Raw genomic sequence first — 6,417 nt, 5'->3', positions numbered from 1 at the left:
AAGGGGCTTAGTGGAGAGAAAAGGTTTTGAGAATGATGAGGGCAATGAATGTACAAATGTGCTTTACACAATTGATGTATGTATGGATTGTGATAAGAGCCATATGAGCCCCTAATAAAACGATTAAAAAAATTATTTTATTCATCCTTGTGGGGAAAGGAACATAGGTAAAATAGTCTACATTTTGTCGGATAGCCATTGATATAGTATCTAATGCATCATTTTAACTTTTCTAAATCACATCTCTCATCTTTTAAGAAAGAAAAAAAAATCCAAATCTTTTGAATATTAATTCTACTTAGGATTTATTATGCACTTTTTAATGTGCCTAGATAAATTATCCTAATATAGATTTGTAATTCCTCTGTATTTCCTTTGAATTGGTAATATCTTAATGTTTGATATAGAAATTTGAAAATAATAAAAACTCAAATGAAGCAAATATACAAATATTCAAATTCCTAGTTTGTGATCATGAAACATCATAATCGAGTCAATGCCTCCAAAATGGTTTAGACTGTTACAGAATACCAAAACTAAAATTACATTTAAATAAGCAGAATATTTTTAAGTGGCAATATTGCATACTCACAGTGTTTACTTGATCTAATACTCAATGTTCTAATCATCTATGCATGTGCCAACATATGCATATTCATTTGCTTAGACATTTATTAATTTTGCATTACTGAAACCAAAGCAAGCCTAGTGCCACCTGGTCAATTTCAACTCATAGTTACTATGCGGGGGCTCTGAGACTGTAAATCTTTAAGAGAGCAGACGGTCTCCCTAATGAGAAATAGGTGGTGTATTTCCACCCACTGCCCTTGAGGTTCATCGTCCAATGCTGAACGCACAGTGCCACTCTGGCTTAGGAGGGATAAGTGGTAACTTTTAAGGTTAAATTTGTCTTTCTTTTTCTTTACCTTTTATTATTCCTCTCTCACTACCTAATACATAAGGCTCTGTAATATTACTTTAAAACCTTAGCTCTTTGTGCTATTTCTTTGCCATGTTTTGGAAAGTCTTCAAGTCTCAAGAAAAAATAATGTTTTCAATTACAAATAAGAGCCTATGAGTTTTACTTCCTCTTCTTTGCTCAAAAAATTGTATACTAGAAATATGTTTAAAAAATAAAAAACACAAAAAACAAATTGTTTCTGATATCATCACAGCACTTTAGAAAACAGTTCTAAAGCTACATTGCAAAAATTACACTTGCACTAGAGTATTTTCCTTGATTCCAAACCATCTTATGTGTTTGATGTTGAAGCTAGATTTACCCAGAAAAATTATCCATTTGGGGCCATGTTCTCTGAAGGTCTCACATTATTCACTTAAAAAATTAGAAAACTGTGTGGCAGACATAATCCAACAGTAGGAATTATTTAAGTCATCTCAAAAAAAATAACAACCATAAGTATCAAAGTTTGTCAGAACTACAGTTTATCAAAACCAATGAAGTATAAATGAGACATGCTATAATGTTTTTTTGAATAGAAAAGGTTAATCATTTATAATCAAATACATCCAAATTTCAGGGTTTTTGAATACTGAAAACACTTGTGTCTTATTGACAAACTAAAATAATGTCATATGATTTTCTCATAATGGAGTCTCTCATGATTTCTGATAATTAAATGCTATGTACTTTCACTAATGAAAAAACAACAGAGATGCCCCAGATAGGTGGTACAAGCATTCATTAAACTTTATGTAGGCATATTGGAATTTCAAAATGTATACAGGTTGAAAAAATAATCTGTAATGCATAAATAGCCTCTGTTCCCAATATTATTATCTCCATATTCTCATCACAAATATGCTTTCTGACCAACAATGCAATTATTGGATCAGTAAGTCAAGTGTTCCAGAATATCTCTCAAGAGCATTGATGAAGCCTTGTTGGAAAACTACTTGTATCACCTTATTTGAAATTAATTCTGTGTGTGTGTGTGTGTGTGTGTGTGTGTGTGTGTGTGTGTGTGTTTCTAGTTCAAGTTATAGGGCTTAAATTACATGATGTTTATTTTAGAGACTTAGGCAAGGAATACCTAGATAATAAAGTAGTTTTGTAGCTTAATTTTGTAGCTTCTCAGAAGAATCTCCAAAATAATGAAATCCTGCAGAAGGAAGGTACCAGGAATTTCTCACCACCCAAACTCATACTACCATCAAGAAACAAACAAACAAAATACTGCCACGGAGTGGATGCTGACCCATCGCAACCCTGTAGGGCAGGGTAAAACTGCCCGTGGGGTTCTCAGCCTTTTTCCAGGAGAAAAACACCTCATCTTTCTCCCAGAGAAAGCTGATGGATTCAAACTGTTGGCCTTGCAGACTTCAGCCTAACTCCTAACCACTATGCCACCAGAGTTCCTGCATAGTGCCAGACTCATTTGGAAAGGAATGTGTAATTACTTTACCTCCTGTTCACACAGACTACCACATAAACAACGAAGCCACCTGTGCCCAGACCAATAAAACCTATAATAAATATAACAACAAAGCAGCATTTTTTCAGGAGTCTGTTAATATTCAAACTACAATCAATGCTGTGGTCGTTACATAACCTCCTGTCAACTTGATATGAAGAGGGAATGGGATGGAGGCTAGCCTGTCCACCAGATCCACTCTCTCCCTGTTGAACATTCCTGTTAACGAGCCACACAAGACTTTCACCACTGGCCTGTGATCTTCCTGTATTAGGCATCATTGTGAGTAGCTACATGACTCTGAACAGGAATTAATGGACTAATATCAGACATATGGGCTAATATCAGACTTATGGACTAGATCTGGACTGGGTTAGGATATTTTCTCAGTATACATTACTCTTTGATATAAAGCATATATATATATATATATATATGACACTGAATTTGTTTCTCTAGTCCACCTGGAATAACACAAATGTCCATTTTTGAATTCCAGAAAACTTGCCAACAGAATAATTTGTATGTCAAAAGAGTACATCTACCAAGGAAATTTTTGAGCAACTTAACCAGTAGGAGATCCTTAAATCTTTGACCCCTTTGCCACCAATCAATGAGCATATCTGAAAACCACAGTGATGTCAGATTGTGAAATTCACTCAATAAGGACTGAAAGTACAAGTAGAACACAATTCATTTGAAATTTTCTGTGAGTATGCTCCATCATTCATTTGAATTATTTTGACACCATCGATCACATTTCCTCCTTGGAGATTAACAAGACATTTTGTTGTCCTTGTTGATTTTGCTTTTATTGTCCAAGGGGAAAAAAAGCAACAAGAACATTACCAACTTTGTGGTACAATTAAAATGTATAAGCATAGAGTTGTGACTATAGTTTTAAGTTCTTTGTTGTGAAATATTGCACTAATATCAGTTATTGGGGTTACATTTTTTTTAACCATGATATATTGTACCTCTCAAAAATGTCAATAAAGATGAGTAAGAAATGTGTTTAAATTGCTACTATATTTCACTAAAATATTTAAAGACCAATGATCTTCTTGTTTTTTTCATCTGTATCATAGCTCCAATTTTTCTGACATGCCGTCTGTAAAATAAATTCTGAGTTTATTGTCAAACATGATAGGTTTTGAGAAAGTCTGGCAAGTTCTTATATGAAATATGTTGATATTTTTTGAGAAAGTCTGGCAAATTCTTATATGAAATATGTTGATAGATTCATTTTTTCAACAATAGTCACAATACAATAAAATTGTAAATTTTTTAAAAAACCAAACATTTATTAGCAGCTCTTTGACTAAGCATTGGGTTTTACCTGCAATGCAATTCAAACCCGCCAGCCCCTCCCCCATGGAAGGAAGACAAGAATGTCTGCTCCTATAATGATACACTGTTTCACAAATCTTATGTAAGATTGCTATCAATCATAGTAGACTGTGGCAGTGGATTTCATTTGGATTTTAATATTTTCAAAAATAAAGCTATTAAAAATGTGTCATTACTGAATGAAAGCTCACCCTTCGAATACATAGACATAAAAGCTGATATTTAACATGAGGAGTAAAGACTCAAGATTTGACTGAGTTCCAATTTATGTACTTCCCCAGACAGATGCAATACAGGGAACACTCACTTCTCTGTATTAAGAAATTTGGAAGCTAGTTATCTGGCCAAACAACTACAGGGGATTCATATCTGTGCCCATTACAAGCAAAGAGAATCAAATGAAATATGGAAATTTTAAAAAGTGTCCTTAATATTACCTACTCATCAAATTTTATGAAAATGATTAAGAAGATGACTCCAGTCTTACATGATGTGGCACTGTGGCAAGAAATTTAATGCAGATTCATGAAAGGATGTAGATTTTAGTTGAAAGCAGAGAAGACTGGAAGAATAATTACCTGTGTTATATGAACCATGCAAAGGCAATATAGACTGTATGGATTATTATAGGTTATGGATTATATGACAAAGAATGGGAACTCAAAAACCTTTAATTGTGCCCATGAAAGAACTGTAGAGGATCAGTTGGCAATAATTTGATGAAAACAGGAATAATTAAAAACACTATTTAATATATAAAAAGATGTGTGACAAAGTCGGAATAGTTCAGCTTACTTTTTCATTTTGTGTGCTAAACAAATTAGCTGATGTATTTGAGGAATGTAGCATCAGCTTCAGAGGAAAACTCATTAACAGTCTGTGTGACATGTCAATGATAAGGCCTTGCTTGCTGAAAATAAGAATGAGAGCACTTATTGATGAAGGTCAAAGGGCATGCCCTTAAGTCTGGGTTCTATCTGCATGGGGAGGAAACAAAAAACCCTCACCCTCTGAGTGACAGACATCAGGGTAAATGGGGGAGAAATGAGGTCATCAAGGATTTCACTCTCCTGGGATAAACAATCAATGTGCCTGGAAACAATGGCCCAGAAAAGACGCAGGACCCTGGACAGGTCTCCTCCTCAAGCCCTCCTTAAAAAGGTGCAAAGCACAGATTGCAGTTTGATGGCCATGGTGCCCCTGATTAAAGCCGTGTCTGTTTAGATGCCTTCTGTGTAGGTAAAAGCTGTGCAATAAAAATTAAAAGTAATAATAGAAGGAAAACGTATGCATGGCAGAGCTGGCGGCAGAGAATACCCCATGGACTACCAGGAGAAGGAACAAAGGAGTCCTGGAGCAGGACTTTGTAGCCAGAATGCGCAGGTGAAGGGAGGATGTCAAGACTTCACGTATTTACTTGGGACATGTCATTGGGACAAATCAATGCCAGAGAAGGATATTCTATTTGGTGGGGGTGAAAGAAAATGAAGGAAACTGTGTTAGTCTGGGTACTTTAGAGAAACAAATCCACAGAAACTCATGTATAAGAGAGAGTTTTATATAAAGTTTAAGTACACATCAAGAAAACATCCCAACCCAGTGCTGCCCAAGCCCACAAGTCCAACATCAGCCCATATGTCCAACACCAATCCACAAAGTCCTCCTCCATCGCACAAAACAGACACAATGATGCCAACTGCAGGAGGAAAGCCAAGTCAGTAAACGTGTGAGCATCTCAGCGCTGGCAGGGGTCTCCACATGGCTGCTCCAACAACTAAGGCTGCATCGGGGTAGGTCTATACAGCTTTACCTTGGGGATGTCTTGAAGGAAGTGAGCCTTGCCAGCTGAAGCAGGGAACTGGCTAAGGCAGCTGCACCCTGGTCCAACCATGACAAAGCAAGAGACCCGAGAATACGCAAGGCGAGGCTCACTGAGCCATTTATCCCTCTGCCCTTCAATTAACCCCACATGTGTTTAATGGCCATGTTGGCACAATAAACTAACTGCCTCAGAAACCCTCAAGAAAATAGATGGACATCATAGCCACAGTACACCAATGATCATGAAGATGGTACATGCCATAGTTCCTTTTGCTACATATAAACTGGCCATGAGAAGGAACTCTTTTAATAAATACAAAATTATTGGGTGAAAGCACTCTTTTAATTACCAAATTGAGGGTCTAAAAGAATATTTAAAAATAATATTTGAGAGAGACCAGACTTCAACCCAGTGCTCCCAGGTGTGAATGCAACATGCTGGCACTGAGTAGGGAACCAGTGGAGAGGTCTGGGGGGCTGGCCCCAGTCCCAAATACTAAGTAGATGCCTGCCCCTCCCCCGAGAAGTTTTTTCAAAGGATGGCACTGAATCCGCAGCTCCGGGAGAAGGAGATACCTGATCAGAGAACACAGGAGCAGATGATGGGGGAGGAGGAGAGACTGGAGCACATCCTGGCCCACCGGACCTTGAGGATGATGACCTCAATTAGAGCAGCCAGTCCACAGAGAGGACCACATGGCCAACACCACTATGATACATGATGCCCCTCACTGGCCATGGCCCTGCGGGGGACAACACCAGAGACACAGTGTGGGAATTGCACCTGATCTGATCCTGCCACACTGAGGCA

The sequence above is a fragment of the Echinops telfairi genome, unplaced genomic scaffold (assembly GCF_000313985.2).
Source record: "Echinops telfairi isolate 266 unplaced genomic scaffold, ASM31398v2 ScPeMD7_6;HRSCAF=24_1, whole genome shotgun sequence".
NCBI classification, from domain to species: Eukaryota; Metazoa; Chordata; class Mammalia; order Afrosoricida; family Tenrecidae; genus Echinops; species Echinops telfairi.
The sequence above is the reverse complement of the archived record's forward strand: the minus strand, read 5'-3'. Positions refer to the sequence as shown.